At 38.9% G+C, this 17,588-nt stretch overlaps 1 protein-coding gene across 2 annotated transcripts in view; it reads left to right on the forward strand.

Moving 5' to 3' along the window:
- The window catches only part of MSRB3 (methionine sulfoxide reductase B3), a 158,307-nt gene that overhangs the window by 64,018 nt on the left and 76,701 nt on the right, over positions 1 to 17,588 (forward strand). The gene's annotated exons all lie outside the window — the stretch shown is intronic.

Raw genomic sequence — 17,588 nt, forward strand, 5'->3', positions numbered from 1 at the left:
GATTTTAAAGTGGAGAAAGCTATGATTAAGGTGCAAGACATGAGGTTAAAGTCACCACTTTCCCCACTTACTGTGTGTGATTTTGAATAAGCTACTTAACCTCTATGAGCCTTAATTTCCTCATTTGTAAGATGAGGATAATACCCATGTCACAAGAACTTTTGAGGGGATTAAGCAGATAATGTTGAAATGTTTTGTAAGTGGAAAAAACACTCTGTAAATGTGGAACATTGATTCTAAAACATTGTAAGGATTGGCATAAATTGCAGTTTTCAGAGCTAAAGTTCAGTAGAGAAAGGGAGGCATGCCACTTACTTAGAACAGAGACCAGAGGTCTTTTAGGTGTAACGCTTTAAAATTCTGGAAGTTATATCTGTTTGCTGGGTGATTCACATTCTAGTGGTTATTGCAGATTGGTGTTGATCATAACAAGTAGCAATTTGCTTCAGGGGATGGAAGAGGGAGATGATTTTGCTTGTCCAGCATAAAGGCAGATCTAGAGAAACCCAGGAGACAATAGATAATTGATAGTCCTACTCTCTGACAAGTTGGCTTGACTATATCCAGAGTGCTCTGCGGTTCAGTATAAAACCCTTGCTTTAAAAGGTTTACGGACAAAATGGACCACATTCAACAAAGAGCAACTGATGGTTAGGAGACTCAAAATCATGTCACTTGAAGAGATGAGGAAAGAGAACTGAAAATGCTTAGTTTAGGCAGAAAAGAGTCATGGAACCTTCATGGTCTACTTTAGCAGTTTGCAAATCTGGCTGTCCGTTAGAATCACAGACCCCAAGCCTCTCCCCTCAAAATTCTGATATAGCAAGGCTGTGGTGGAGCCCAGAATCCTTTTTTTTTTTTTTAAAGCTCTCCTCTAATTCTTATGATTGGTTACCATGAGTCTAGATGAGGCTTAAGGAAGATTTGCCTTAGGGTGATGTCAATAGGATGATGTATGGGAGGGGAAAGAAAACTACAGACAACAGACAGTAAGAGCTGAAAAGATTTATCAACTGTCTGAATACGAGATTGGTGAAAAAGCTGTTACTAGAAATTAATTTGATGTTTAACACCTGGCTTGGGAGGAAAGGTGATGAATTCAGTTTTGAAAGCCTGATAGATTTCAGGTTTTAACCTAAAATTTCAGGTACATCAGTATTCCCCAAAGTATGTGCTATGGAGTATTTGTTTCATCAGAATACTACTCCTACCTTATAGTAGCTCCACAACGTGTTAATATGTCTTCCATCAAAAAATAAAATAAGAGTTCTATTGATGAATGAAACAAGATTGCTTATTGGGAAACACTGAGTAAAAATGAGTCAAATGGTTGCTTCATCATAAAAATCAAGGAGTGCACAATTCACTAATGTTCATTGTAGAGCTTGAGGAGTAGAATATTGTATGTAGCATTTCCGAAAATTTTTGACCACAATATCTATTCTTAACTGAGGAACAGACTGTGAGGCTAACGTTACTGATAAATCACACACATCGGGAAATGCCAAAGTAGACAGGAAGATATTTAAGTTTAGTATGACGGCCCAGGTTGGATGTATAGATATCATGGATGGGATTAGTTAAAATAGGAATTTGAGGCTAACCCCTTATGACTGGACGGAAAGCAAACTCAAGGGAAATTTTTTTTTTTTTTGATAAATTGAAGAAAGTTGTAAAGTGGGATATACTTAAGGTATTAGAAATGAGGGAAAGAGGTTTAAAGAACAGGTAGAATAAACTGTAGAAAAGAAGATTAACTTTTCTCCTTACCTTTCTGGGCGATAGGTAAAATAAATTTCTTTAGATTAATAATTGTCCATCTACGAGATACGTTTTTAATGTTCAGTTTTTTTGATCAGCTAGGCTCTTTGCTTGTGTGTAAGTGTTAAGGATGCTTGCTGTGAAGTAGGAGTTCCATACATGGCAGCTCTTATTCGTTGCTGTTGTTTGCACTCTGTGAACACTTAAGGCATTGTGCCACTACCAGTGAGTAGACAAAGGAAAGGAGAGTCTAAATCAAAACAGGTAACTATATTTTTGACTTATCATTCCTATATTTCATGATCATGGATTAGCTGGCTGTAACCTATGATTCCTTCTGCTATTTATATATATATTTTTTAAATTAATTAATTAATTAATTAATTAATTAATTAATTTGGCTGCCTCGGGTCTTAGTTGCTGCACGTGGGATCTTCGCTGCAGCGCATGGGCTTCTCTAGTTGTGGTGTGCAGGCTTAGTTGCTCTGCAGCATGTGGGATCTTAGTTCCCCGACCAGGGATTGAACCCGTGTCCCCTGCATTGGAAGGCAGATTCTTAACCACTGGACCACGAAGGAAGTCCCTGCTATTTATATTTTGTCTTTATTATCTTGCATTGTACTTGGAACAAACTATACTTTTGTTCATTTGTGTCTTGATTTGTTTTTTAGTGGTCATTCTAGTTGCAATTTTTTTACCCTAAGGAAAGTTGGCCCTATGCTGATGGAGATTTGCACGTTTTACTTCTATGTGCTCACTTAAGTATCTAGTGTTAATGGCTGTTGCATGACTCATAGTCTACATAAGCATAAATTAACTCCAGTACCTCTGTGGTGTGCCCTCTTTGAGATTGCTCTGGAAGACCACCCAGAAGGTGGAATTTACACAAACTGCAAAGGCCCATTCAACTTAAACTGAGCAGCACTGACCAAATTACACCCGCATCCTTCAGTATGAACCAGCTACCCATTTGCTCCTGATTGAGGTTCAAACTGTTGATCTTTAACTATAAAGGGCTTTATGGGCTGAATTATGGCTACTTTAAACAAGACCTCTTCCTTAAAATAGAGTGCTTTGCACATAGTGAGCACTCCATAAATGCTCTTGACTATGACTTAATGAAAGTTCAGATCGTCTAGTGAACTTTTCATGGTTTCCAGATTTGAAGGAAAGCGTCTTGATATTGGATCTTTGTCTTTCGTATTATTTTTGCTTGGAGGTTTAATGGAGTGTAAACTTACTGACCGCACAAGACACATCTTTTTAGTGATGAATCTTTTTAATTTGCTAGCCTAGTCTGAGTAAACCATGAAATCTATGGTTTTATCATTTGATTCATGTGGCCAGAAACAATAGCTGTGTAATCGAATGTTTTCAATAAGTTCACCAAGAAAGTGGCAAATGTATCATTTTTTGCTCTGGGACTGGATCTTTTCTGACAAATTTTTCACTTTTTTGGTGCTTAGTTCAGTGCTTCCCACAAACAACTTTATAGTAGTGTTGCACAACAATCTGTGATGGGAATTTTTTTACTTCCTTATTGGGCAGAAACTTATTTTGGAAATAATGAATAGATACAAATTTAAATCATTAGAAAAGTGGGATGCTTTGTTATTTTAAATAGGAGAAATATTCTTTGTTTTAAGGGATGCCATCCAGGTCAGTAGTTCTCAAGATCATCTGGAGAATTTAAGAGTACAGATTTCCAGACTAATCTGTGCTTTTTAAAAGCTTGATATAATCATACATCTTCCAGACTCATTGATTTGGGCCTAAGGAACCAGTGATTTAATATGAATTTTTGTCCCCAAATTAGGTCAAGAGACATTTTGTATCATCTCTTTTTAAGGCAGTTATATACTTTTCTATTATAAATCATGCTTTTAGTATCTTTAAGATTAAAAAAATACAATAAAATTATACTAATCTGAGATCCATGTGGGACCATACAGCTTGAAACATTCTCATTGATCCCACCAGCTCACAAGAATAAATCAGGAATTAGCAAGAAATAGTGGTAGCAGAATGACTCAGAAGCAGCAAAATCTACTCTTCTCTCATTTCCCCCCATATACTCAGTAAAGGTACTATTTTTTTTTAATTAATTAATTTATTTTTTGGCTGCGTTGGGTCTTCGTTGCTGTGCACAGACTTTCTCTAGTTGCGGCGAGCAGGAGCTACTCTTTGTTGCGGTGCGCGGGCTTCTCACAGCAGTGGCTTCTCTTGTTGCGGAGCACGGGCTCTAGGCACGTGGGCTTCAGCTGTTGTGGCATATGGGCTCAGTAGTTATGGCTCGTGGGCTCTAGAGCGCAGGCTCAGTAGTTGTGGCGCACAGGCTTAGTTGCTACATGGCACGTGGGATCTTCCTGGACCAGGGCTCGAACCCGCGTCCCCTGCATTGGCAGGCGGATTCTTAACCACTGCACCACCAGGGAAGTCCCCTAAGTAAAGGTACTATTAATTATCCAGTTACTTGATCAAAAAACCCCAAGAGTCATCCCTGATTATTCTCTTTCCCTCACCCTCCATATCTAATCTACCAACATATTTTGTGCTGTGCACTTTCAAAATATGTTCTGAATCTAACTCCTCACCACATCCACTGCTTCATCTTCGTCTTTATCATCTTTCACCTGAACTAGCGTGATGGTCTCTCTGCTCTGGTTTTTTTTCTTAATAGACTTTATTTTTGAACAGTTTTAGATTTGCAGAAAAATTGAGGAGATTGTACGGAGTTCCCATATACTCCCTTGCTTAGTTTCCCCTATTAATATCTTACATTTGTATAGTATATTTGTTATAATTTATGAACTAATATTGATACATTTTTATTAACTAGAGTCCATACTTTATTCAGATTTCCTTATTTTTTCCCTAATGTCCTTTGTCTGTTTCAGGATCCTATCAAGATACCACATAACATTCAGTCATCACGTCCCCTTAGGCTTCCCTTGACTGTAATAGTTTCTCAGACTTTCCTTATTTTTGATGACCTTTACAATTTGAAGGACTATTCGTCAGTTATTTTGTAGGATGCCCCTCTATTGGAATTTGTCTGATGTTTTTCTCATGATTACACTGAGGTTATGGGTTTTGGGGAGGAAGATCACAGAGGTGAAGAGACAGTTTCATCACATCATTTCCAGGGTACATACTGTCAACATGACATCATTTTTGATATTGAACTTGGTCACATGGCTGAGGTAGCATTTATTTGGGTTCCCCCTGTGAAGTTACTCTTTTTTTCCCCCTTCTCATACTGTGCTCTTTGGAAGGAAGATATTATGCACAGCCCACACTTAAGGAATGGGGAGTTATGCGTCCCATCTTGAGGGCAGAGTAAATTATTTGGAATTCTTCTGCAAGGGAGATTTGTGCCTTTTTTTCTCATTTTTTATTTAGTCAATCATGTGTTTGTATCAATATGGACTCATGGATATTTATTTTATACTTTGGGTTACAATCCAATACTACTTTATTTTGTTGCTCATATTGTTCCAACTTTGGTTATTGGGAGCCTTTCAGTTGGCTCCTATGTCCCTTTCACATATCTCCATCAATGTAGGGTTTTTTGTTTGTTTGCTTGTTTATTTTTGAGCCGTTACTTACTTTCTGGCACTACTTGATACTCCAGGCTTATCTTATATATTTCCTGCGCCAGTCCTAGAATCAGCTATTTCTCCAAGGGGCCCTGGTTCCTTTTATTAGAGAATGGTATTAAAAACCAAGATCTGGGTGCTAGGTGGATTCTCTGCTTTGGTTGTTGTTCCATTGTAGTTAATTCTTCACATAGCAGGGTGAAGATTTAAATAATTTAAATTAGATTATAATTTGTTCTTTTAAAACTCTGAGGATTTATCATTGTATCTTTAAAAATCACAACTCCTTACAAGGGTTTTTTTTAAATTAATTTATTTATTTGTTTTTATTTTTGGCTGTGTTGAGTCTTTGTTGCTGCTCATGGGCTTTCTCTAGTTGTGGCGAGAGGGGGCTACTCTTCACTGTGGTGTGAGGGCTTCTCATTGTCATGGCTTCTCTTGTTGCAGAGCATGGGCTCTAGGTGCGTGGGCTTCAGTAGTTGTGGCACTCCGGCTTCAGTAGTTGTGGCTTGCGGGCTTTAGAGTGCAGGCTCAGTAGTTGTGGTGCAGGGGCTTAGTTGCTCCGTGGCATGTGGGATCTTCCTGGGCCAGGGATCAAACCCATGTCCCCTGCACTGGCAGGCAGATTCTTAACCACTGCACCACCAGGGAAGCCCTACAATGGCTTTTAAAATTGTGATCTGGCCCTTGTCTACTTCTCTGACTTCCTCTCTTACCGTTCTCTCTTTTATTCACTTCTTTCTAGATCCAGTCTTCTTCTCCCCTTCCTCTTTCTGTCCCCCTCCTTCTCCTTCTTCTTCTTCATGCCAAGCTTGGGTTTTTGCATTGGCCCTTTCCTTTGGAATCTCCACCAAAAATTCCATTTTGCACCCCCATTGTATGTGGGCTCCTTGTCATTCTTTAGGTGTCAGCTGAAATGTCATCTCCTTCTAAAGCATATCCCTGACCACTTTATTTAAAATAGCTCCCCCGGGGCTTCCCTGGTGGCGCAGTGGTTAAGAATCTGCCTGCCAATGCAGGGGACACGGGTTTTGAGCCCTGGTCCGGGAAGATCCCACATGCCACGGAGCAACTAAGCCCGTGCACCACAACTACTGAGCCCTCATGCCACAACTGCTGAAGCCCGTGCGCCTAGAGCCCGTGCTCTGCAACAAGAGAAGCCACCACAATGAGAAGCCCACGTGCTGCAGTGAAGAGTAACATTCTTTCACGTGTTTGTTGGCAATCTGTATATCTTCTTTGGAGAAATGTCTGTTTAGGTCTTCTGCCCATTTTTGGATTGGGTTGTTTGTTTTTTTGATATTGAGCTGCATGAGCTGCTTGTATATTTTGGAGATTAATCCTTTGTCAGTTGCTTCATTTGCAAATATTTTCTCCCATTCTTAGGGTTGTCTTTTCGTCTTGTTTATGGTTTCCTTCGCTGTGCAAAAGCTTTCAAGTTTCATTAGGTCCCATTTGTTTATTTTTGTTTTTATTTCCATTTCTCTAGGAGGTGGGTCAAAAAGGATCTTGCTGTGATTTATGTCACAGAGTGTTCTGCCTATGTTTTCCTCTAAGAGTTTTGTAGTGTCTGGCCTTACATTTAGGTCTTTAATCCATTTTGAGTTTATTTTTGTGTATGGTGTTAGGGAGTGTTCTAATTTCATTCTTTAACATGTAACTGTCCAGTTTTCCAGCACCACTTATTGAAGAAGGCTGTCTTTGCTCCATTGTATATTCTTGCCTCCTTTATCAAAAATAAGGTAACCATATGGGCGTGGGTTTATCTCTGGGCTTTCTATCCTGTTCCATTGACCTATATTTCTGTTTTTGTGCCAGTACCATACTGTCTTGATTACTGTAGCTTTGTAGTATAGTCTGAAGTCAGGGAGCCTGATTCCTCCAGCTCTGTTTTTCTTTCTCAATATTGCCTTGGCTATTTGGGGTCTTTTGTGTTTCCATAAAAATTGTGAATTTTTTTGTTCTAGTTCTGTGAAAAATGCCAGTGGTAGTTTGATAAGGATTGCATTGAATCTGTAGATTGCTTTGGGTAGTAGAGTCAGTTTCACAATGTTGATTCTTCCAATCCAAGAACATGGTATATCTCTCCATCTGTTTGTATCATCTTTAATTTCTTTCATCAGTGTCTTATAGTTTTGTGCATACAGGTCTTTTGTCTCCTTAGGTAGGTTTATTCCTAGGTATTTTATTCTTTTTGTTGCAACGGTAAATGGGAGTGTTTCCTTAATTTCTCTTTCAGATTTTTCATCATTAGTGTATAGGACTGCAAGAGATTTCTGTGCATTGATTTTGTATCCTGCTACTTTACCAAATTCATTGATTAGCTCTAGTAGTTTTCTGGTAGCATCTTTAGGGTTCTCTGTGTATAGTATCATGTCATCTACAAACAGTGACAGCTTTACTTCTTCTTTTCTGGTTTGGGTTCCTTTTATTTCTTTTTCATTTCTGATTGCTGTGGCTAAAACTTCCAAAGCTATGTTGAATAATAGTGGTGAGAGTGGACAACCTTGTCTTGTTCCTGATCTTAGAGGAAGTTTTTCACCATTGAGAATGATGTTGGCTGTGGGTTTGTCATATATGGCCTTTATTATGTTGAGGTAAGTTCCCCCTATGCCTACTTTCTGGAGGGTTTTTATCATAAATGGGTGTTGAATTTCGTCGAAAGCTTTTTCTGCATCTATTGAGATGATCATATGGTTTTTCTCCTTCAATTTGTTAATATGTTTTTTCACATTGATTGATTTGCGTATATTGAAGAATCCTTGCATTCCTCATTCTTTTTCTGATTACAACCTAGAGTAGAAATGAAAATTTCCAGACAAAATAAGAAAAGAAATATTATATGTAAAACTGATGTAGAGCAGTAAATGTCACTACCTCCCAAGTCTGCCTCATCCCCCAGAGAGCATGTGACAAGTATGTATATAACATCAGTGTTAAAGGACCAAGCAAAACCATTGGAAACATTTTCCCACAGCAGTATGAAGATACAAAGAGCCCATTGATCGCAACCTTATGCTGTGCCAGCTGGTGGTCTCTACTAATTTGCAGAAGCAGCTGCCCAATGGTCAAAATGCAGGTAAAGCACTTTGGCAGAATATGGTTAAAAATATTAAGGGAGAATAGAGAAATCAAACATATTTTGTACCTAAAATGGGTTAAAGTGTATGAAAGCTGTAGACATTTTTATTTCCAGCTAATATCTAGGTTTTTGGCTTTTATTGGAGGTCTGAGGTTGCTAAATATCTGACTGAAGAAGAAATGATATGTAGCAGTTTGCTAGGGCTGCCATAACAAAGTACCATAGACAGTGTCTTAAACAACAGAAATTTATTGTCTCACAGTTCTGGAGGCTAGAAGTCTGAGATCAAGGCGTCAGAGGGTTGGGTTCTTCTGAGGCCTCTCTCCTTGACTTGTGGATGGCTGTCTTGTCTCTGTGTCCTCACATGGTCTTCCCTCTGTGTGTGTCTGTGTCCTAATTTCCTTTTCTCAAAAGAACGCCAGTCATATTGGATTAGGGCCCACTTGAATGACTTCATTTTAACTTAATTACTTCTTTAAAAACCTTATTTCCAAATACAGTCACATTCTGAGTTACTAGGGGTTAAAACTTCAGCATATGAAGTTTGGGAGGACACAATTCAACTCCTAATATGAGAGTATACTCTATTCTCCTTAACCCTGTTTTCTTTAGTGTTTTGAATTTATTCTCAATAGCTAAAGAGTCTTTACTTTAAAAGCTTTATTCTGTCTAAGAGTTATATACACAAGAAACAATTAAATTATTTTAAAGGAAACATATGATTAAGTACTATAAATCATACAGACAGGAAATGATATTGAAATTCAAAGAAGGCAGTTATCAACATGGCCTAGGGAAAACTGTAGAACCTGGAGAGCCAAAAATGGTCTTAACAATGACCTATTTTTTTCAGTCTTGTTTATCTGTAGGTTCAAGTTCTACAGATGCCAATTTTTATCATCTCATATTCACTTTTCCTCTGCTCTCTCCTTTCCCTTTTTCCTTTTCTTTATTCTTGGGAACTGTAGAAAAATTTAGATAGCTTACCTCTCCGTGGGGTCGGCTGTGTGGAGCAGCATTGATTTATTTCAAATGTCTCATTTTACTAATGAGAAGAATGCAGCTCACAAGTTAAATGACTTGTCCTGGTTGCTGAACTAGAATCCAGGTCCCCTGATTCTTATTCCAGTATGCTCTCAAGTGCACTGTGCAACTATTTTAGTTAGAGAATGTTTTATTTGTGTTTTAAGGACAAATAAGACTGCTTTTCTGTATTGTGTAATTGGGTCATTTATATTATTTTCCATTAGCATTCCCTCTTAAATATTTCCAGTTTCTTCAGTTATTTTTATTGCTGTTCCCTCATTTTTTCCTGCATGGTTTTTGACACTCATACTAAAATTGCACCCCAAGTAAGATATCAATCAGAGTAATACATTCTTTCTTTTATAATACAGTAGTATTTTTTTTACTTGCTAAAATATTGCTAGTTGTACTTGTAGCCATAAACTTTATTTAATATTATTGCTTAGATAAAACCTACCTTTTATTCAGCTTCTAATATATGCCAGGACCTGACCTACACACTTTACAGTATCATCTCACTTAACCTACACAAAACTTTTAAAAGGTAAACATTACTCCCATTCTGTAGATAGTGAAACTAAGATGTAGAGTGTAATGAACTTCTGTAAAATCACACAGGGTAGAAAGTGGAAGACCTGGGACTGGGCTCTGGTCTGTCTGTCTCTATCGGCTGCCTTTTCCACGATTGTTACCTCAGTATTAAGTGCTTCATAGACTACATCACTGCTGCATAAAGTCTCTAGCTTATCAGGGTGGCAGTGATCCCAGTGAAAGTGCTAGGGCCTGGTTAAAAGGAGAAACAAAAACAGTACCAGTGGAAGCAGAACTGTGTCACGGGGAGCAGGAATTTATACAGGCATGTTATCTGCAGTACATTACAGTGCTCAGTGAAAGACACTGTCGATAAATGAAGAAGAATTGTAGCTGCGTCCTGGTAACTGAACTTGAAGGTTCTCATTGACAGGCTCATGTAAGATATCTTCAAGCAACTTAGGAGGGACTTTGCTGCTGTTCTGCTAATGATTATCACCTTGACTTCTAAATTTCTGGTTTTTTAATTTATATTTTTCAGTTAAAAAAAATTAAGCATGCAGTTAATGGGTATCTTTTATTTGTATCTTTTCTTCGTTTTTAGTTGTGGTAGCTAACATGTCTTTAAACATTTAAATTCATTTTGTTTTCTTTCTGCATATTTTTCTGTCTTTTGTATTTATAGCATCATTATTATCAAAATATAACATAGAGGCCTAAGTTTTAAACACAATAAGTAGATAGTTCATAACCTAGTACTGCTATGGTAACAATATCAGTTAGAATATGTTGGTTTAAAAGTAACAGAAATACCCAAGTGAGCGTGGCCTAACAATGCCAGACTTGACTTTCTAACTCAGCGGGAATTCTAGAGAAAGGCTGTTCTGGAATTGGAATGAAGTTAGGGTTCCGGGTTGGCATTTCTGCTATTTTCTTGGCCTTCTCCTCATGGTTACAAGATTGCTACAGCAGTTCTAAGTATCCTTATGTAATAACTTTAAAGGCAGGAAACAGGGAGAGTGTAGGAAAAGGGCCTTCTCCCTAAATCACCCCTGTCCTTTTCATGAGGAAAAACCTCCCCAAAAAGTACCCCCAGCAGAATTCCCTGTACCTCTCACTGCTCAGAGCTGGGTTCCATCCCTGTCCCTGAACCCGTCACTGACAAAGGAGATTAGGGTTGCCACAGATGGCTTAGCCTAATAATGATTCATTCCTAGGGTGGACACATTTTTCGCACCCTTCAAAAATTGCAATTCCGTTATCAGAGAAAAGGGAGACTGGCCATTACATACACAACAGATAGTGTCTGCCACAACTATTGAACTCTTTTAGTATGATCAAATAACTACGTGAACAAACGTAGAATTACAGCTCTGATGAGTGCAAAGGAGTGACTGGTGCTATAAAAGTATAAACTCAAGGGATTTAATCTAGTCTGGCTACTCTTCTTCAAAGAACTGATAATTAAGCTAATAATGGAGAAAGTTTTAGAAGTTAAGTAGGCAGAGGGGTTAAGGGATACTGGAGTGGGTTAGGGGGAGGAAGAGAGAGCATTCCAAGGAGAGGAAGTGTATTATGTATATGTAACTGAAAGAAGGTGCATAAATATTCACTGCCATTATTACTAGCCTCTGGTCTGATGAAAGCCTTTGAATTACTTGTAGGGGTAAGAAGAAATTCTTAGACTTATAAGTAGGATCCTGAAATATTGGAATTTCTGAAAATTTTCCATACTTTAGGAGCGACAACAGGGCAGGTTATTTGACTTGGATTGTCCTAGAAAATCCTTGGTATGGAGTTGCCATATATAATACACTAATAGGCAAAAATCAGTCTGCCCCTCCTACTCCTTCCCTCTAATAATTTTTTGCAGCTACAATCTTTAGTTGACATCAATTAAAAATAATAAGAACAGCATCCTCACTGTTCCACATGTTGTCTGAAACCTTTTGGAACATTGACTTCATTAACCTGTAGTTCATACTTGCATGGGTCCCATTTAAATTTTTTCAATACAGTTGAAAGTAAGCAAAAAGCAGTGTTCTCTGAGACTTTGTGGATTCCTCATAAGAGACAATAAAATTTTAAAAATAATAAAATTTTAAAAACTTGACTTCAATATACATAGAACTTTCATAAATGCTAGGTTATTTCCTATAAATAGAGAACAGCAGTTTTATAAGCTTGTTCAGGACTATAGAGCTCTAACCAATGACTAAAACTGCCCTCTTTTGAAAATCTGAAACTTTATTATCAAAAGAATGCATATGTTATATATTTTAATTAAAAGATAATAATGAGGCTTAAATTTTCCTAGCATCTATGCTTTATGGTTTTAAAATTCATAAAAGCTTTTCAGGTTTAAGAATTTTTAAGTTTTAGTTTAAGCCTTTTTTTTAATGTGGCACTACTGTTACAACTGCTCTCACAAGACTCCAAAATAATAATGGCTTACATGTGGTAGCAGTTTGGGATTGATATGGTGCTACTCGTGTGTGTGTACCATCAGCCAAAGGCTGGTGCTCTACTATCAGCTTCTCTCTCATGATCTAAGAATGGCTGCTTCAGCTCCTGGAATCACATCTGCATTCCAGCCAGTGGGAAGAAGGGGAGGGGTACAGACATTGGCTTCAAGGGCGTAAATCATAATGCTTCTCCTTGCATCCTTTTGGCAAGAACTTAGTCACACGGTCAAAACTAGCTACAAGAGAAGTGGGAAATATTGTGAAAAAATTGTCTTACTTCAGCAGCCATGTGCCCATCTAAAACTCAGAGATTCTATTTCCAAAATAAAAAAGGGGAGAATGGATATTGGAAAATAGTAACCGTCTGGGCTATATTCACCATCTTTTGGCGATTGCCAAAAGAACTGGTTGAATAGCTTTAAGCTTAGATGTTAAGTATATAATGAAGGAGTAAAATGGGTGTCTGTGGAGACACAATTATATTTATGGACCTTATACCCCGTACAACCTTACTTTATGCATCTTTGTATTCCTACCATCCAGCATGGTATATGAATAAAAGTGAGCACATAAGAAATGTGTTTGGAATGAATGAATGAACATCCCTCTTTGTCTTCCTTGTATAATATGTATTGTGTGAATTCCTTTTTCATACTTGCCATTTCTTTGTCCTATCTATAATTTACTTACTTTCTTGAAGAGGATTTATGAGTAGAGATGGTCAGAGTCCATAGTATAATAGAGGAGTACTTTGTGTCTCTGTGTATGTATGTGCGTATGTAAAATTTAATAGAAATCTAAATTAACTTATACCATAGGACCAGTTTTCTCAACCCCTAAAACTGACAGTATTAGCTTCTATTATTATGTTTTAATTATTATTAGACTAGTTGTGGCTTTTGAAGATTCAGTACTGTGTCTGAGAATTCTGAAAATATTCTTTTTTTAAAACTGATACCTAATGTCATTAATTAGTTTGTGAAGATGTTTTCTCTGCACATTATGTGTATATTTTACATATTGACCAGCTATCTCTGGAAGAGATAAGATTGTCTGGGGATTAACAGTTTTCTGATATGATTTTTCATCTCTCAAAAGAGGCATTTTATAGAGCTTTTTGGTCATTATATCTGGTTTTTGGCCCTCTGTTAATTTACAGATCCATTTGTTCATGTGTTAACTCCTGCCACACATTTTTTAATAACTCTTAAATACCAGGTGCTGTGCCCAGTGCTGGGAACATGAAGATGGGCGAGACCTTGCATGCACCCTGCTGGGCTTAGTGTCAGTGCCACATGGTGTGGGGATTGCCGTGCCAGGCCCACACTGTGGAGTAACTGAAGGCGAGCAAGGAGCTCTAAGAGGCGAGGGAGCCAGCAAGTTGCTGCCAGGATTGAGGCAAGTCTGTGGAGTAGTCAAAGTTTGTCAGTGATGAGCTGGGGGAAGTGTGTCTAAGCTGAGGATACTGGATGAAGGCTGTGAGATTGTTAACACAAGTTCGTGTGCCGGACACACAGTGAGGCCAAACAAACTGAAATGTTGGAGTTTGGAGCAGAGGAAGGTTTATTGCAAGGCCATGCAAAGAGACAAGGTGGCTCGTGCCCTGAAAAGCCTCCAGCTCCCCAAAGGGTTTTGGCAAAGCATTCTTTTTTTTTTTTTAACATCCTTATTGGAGTAGAATTGCTTTACAATGGTGTGTTAGTTTCTGCTGTATAACAAAGTGAATCAGCTATACATATACATATATTCCCCACATCTCCTCCCTCTTGCATCTCCCTACCCCATCCCTCTGGGTTTTAAAGGCCGGGAGAAGAGGTGTACGTGATCAGCTGTATGCAGTTCTCTGATTGGCTGATGGTGAGGCAGTAGGGCGGTGTCACAGGGGTTAACATTATCAGTCCTTAGGCTCCAGGAGGCCGGGGGCTGTGTGCTCATGGTCATCAAGTAGTTCTTCCATTTGGTGGAAATTTGCCTCATATACTATTATCTAGGTACTTCGGCGTAGAGCTAAAGCAGAGGATATGGGGGAAGGCCTGTCCTGGGAAGGCCCCATAGGGTCCTGCTTGGTTACAAAATAACATGGCAATAGTTTGATTTGGTGAGAGTGAAGGCTACAGTTGAGAGGGCAGAAAGAAGCAGAAACAAAGAGGGAAGGGCAAAATGCTCTTCCTATTCTTCCACATTCCTGGTCAGAGAGTTCTTAATTCAAACCTTCCTGTGAGAGTGGAGAGCTGGGAGCACCTAGAAGCCAGAGTTTGGCCCTTGGGCCTGACTGTTATAGTCTAGATGGACTTGGAGCTCAGGGGCCTGGCGGGTGGAGACAGGCAATGGGTGATGGGTAGGAGTACAGAGCCTCTGACAGAAATGAAAGAGCCCCTCCCCCAATAAAGAAGCAAAGAAAGGAGGTGTTTCTCTTATGGATTCCATAGCCACTGGAAGAGAAGGCTGAGGGAGGCTTCTCCTCCTCTTCTCACACTTGGCCTAGTTGCCATTGCCCCTGAATTTCCCCAGGCTGAATAAGTCTTTCAGTGGAAGACGAAATTAATTTAAAATTTGCACTATTCTCAGTTACTTGGTATCAGTAGTTTTACACACAGTTTTCATTGTTTTTGTTATCAGGTATATCTGTCAAGGTAGGTTAGTATACTTTTCTAACAGTTTATTGCCTTGACTTATAACTTTTAAATAATTCGCTGTATTGTATCCCTATTTGTCCTCTTGCCAAGGCCCTGCAAATATTAGGGCCAAGCCTGGTAATAAGTCACCATGTAAAAAGGTATGTCTTACTATGGGTCACAGACAAAAACGTTTAAAAGCCACTGACCTAGGGACACCAAGTTCACAATCCTCTGCGTGGCATATGAGGGGCCTACTGTGATCTGGCTCTCCGGCCCCCCCTCTAATCCTGCCTCTAATCCACCTCTAAACTGCACATACTCTCAATATGGGATGCATCTGTCTTCTTTTCTGTTCTGTTTCATTTTTTTAAAAAAATACTAGTTGCAATCCACTAAATTAATTTTAAAATCCACTGATGGGTCAACTTGTGACCCAAGTTTGGAAGAACTCTGCTCTGGCCATTGGGGTGGTGGCAATGTGATCGGATTAGTGTTTTGGAAACGTCTGGCAGCTGATTAGAGGGTGGGTCGGAAGGCAATGGGGGATACGGGTTATGAGATTATTGAGCCAAAGATAGGCCTAAGATGGTAAGACTGAGGATAGAGAGGAGGGGAAGGTGGCAGAATCAGCAGGTCTGGGTAACAGCTTAGATATTGATGCAGAAGAAAGATATTGGTGCAGAAGAAAACTAGAATAACATCATAATTTCTGACTTAATAGGGAGCCTACAGCAGGAGAATTATATTTGAGGGAAAGGAAAATGAATTCAGTTCAGTACTGGTGGCATTTGAGGTCACAGTGCGACATTCAGGTAGGATTTTAGTTGGAGAAAGGCTTAGTAAATTAGGGGCTGTAACAGGGCTGTTGGCTTTAGCATTAGGAAGCCACTGAGAAAACTTAGCAGGGACAGATCTCAGTGGTTCAAAGAGTGAATATGTTGGGAGGCCAGGAAAGGAAGACGTGCAATATAGAATATAGTCTATCCTTTCAATAAACTTGCTTGTAAAGCCAGGAAGAAAGAGGGATGAAAAGAGTAGGACACAGATTTGAAGGAGGGTTTTAATTAATTCTGGAGCACTTCTGTACAGGAGGGAGGAGGAACCTGGGGAGACGCAGATATTGAAGATACAACCGGAGGAAGGGGTAACTGATCCAACCTGGTTTCAGGGGAGATGAGAGAGTGCACTTTAGGATGTAAATGCAGGGAACCTCAGGCAGAAGGAAGAGCACCTCTTATACAGCTGAGAGGGAGATAAGGATGTCTGTGGAGGCAGGGGTTTCCCTTTATAGACATGTGTTGAGTACAAGCACCAGGCACTGTGTAGGCGCCGTGGCTACAGGCGTTAGTAAGGCAGAGTCCAGCGGGGAAGATAGGCTAGGAAACCAGCAGGACAACGCGTGGTAAGTGTCGTTTAGAGTTATGCTCAGGGATGCTGGAAACAAAGAAGAAGGCATGAGGCCAGGCTTTCCAGAACAGGAGAGGACAAAAAGTGAAAATGGGTTTGCACCTGAAATAGGAGTCAGGGTCACCTAAGAGAAGGACTGAGATGAGGACTATGGTGGGACCAGGGTCTGAGACAAATATGAACCTGGGTTACAGTCGTGGTTGTTGATAACTGTGGTCATAATAATAAGTTTTCTGTTTTTATGATTATTGACTTGGTTTGAGCATCAGCTGAAACTTTATTTGGGAATACTTGAGAAAATGAATTTTTATGTCAAAGGAAGCTGTCTCTTGCTTATCCTTTGCCTCTTCCTCCTTTGATGACTTCTCTTGAAGCTAATTTAGGTAAAGAAAGCCACCGCTTCCAAAAGTGCTTTGGTACCCTGGCATAATTTCAAAGAAATCTCCTTTCCCACTTAGTTAACTACATTTCCCCAGGAAAAAAAAAAAAAAATCTTCTCTGTCAATGTAACATCCTTTAACAGGACTCCTGCTGGTCGGTTCTTGTCTCTTGCTGTGGCAGCTGTGAACATATATACTATTGATTGTTAATGTGTGATATAAATCCGGCTGGAGCATGCCCACTAATTGGTTTGAGAGCTAGATATAGACAATGCTGTCTTATAGTAGCTTGTGTAGATAGGCCTAGTCATAGGGTTAATTCTGCTTGACAGCACATCAGCAGCATCTTGAGAGTAATTACCCAACAGAAGTTTTCCCACAGCCGGACTGAGAGCTTCAAAGGCTTCTGAATTTACAACCAGTATTAACCTATATCTGAAACATAATGTTCCCACAAGGGCTCACATTTTTTTCTCCTTCTTATTAAATGTATGGGGTTACTAGGTTCATTTACTCTGTGAAGAACTTAGTGAAAAATTACTTGCTGTTGAATAATTGAAAATCTTGAATAATAAGTAAAGAGGATAATTTTAAATTTGAGTTTTTTATTGCTTTATTATATTACTGAAACAAGTTAATCTGTAAAGATTGGGTGCTTTTTTTTTTTTTTACATAATTTATTCTCTTTCTCTCAAAAACAAGCTAAAAAGTTAATATCT

This window comes from Balaenoptera musculus, chromosome 10 (genome assembly GCF_009873245.2).
Source record: "Balaenoptera musculus isolate JJ_BM4_2016_0621 chromosome 10, mBalMus1.pri.v3, whole genome shotgun sequence".
In the NCBI taxonomy this organism is placed as follows: domain Eukaryota; kingdom Metazoa; phylum Chordata; class Mammalia; order Artiodactyla; family Balaenopteridae; genus Balaenoptera; species Balaenoptera musculus.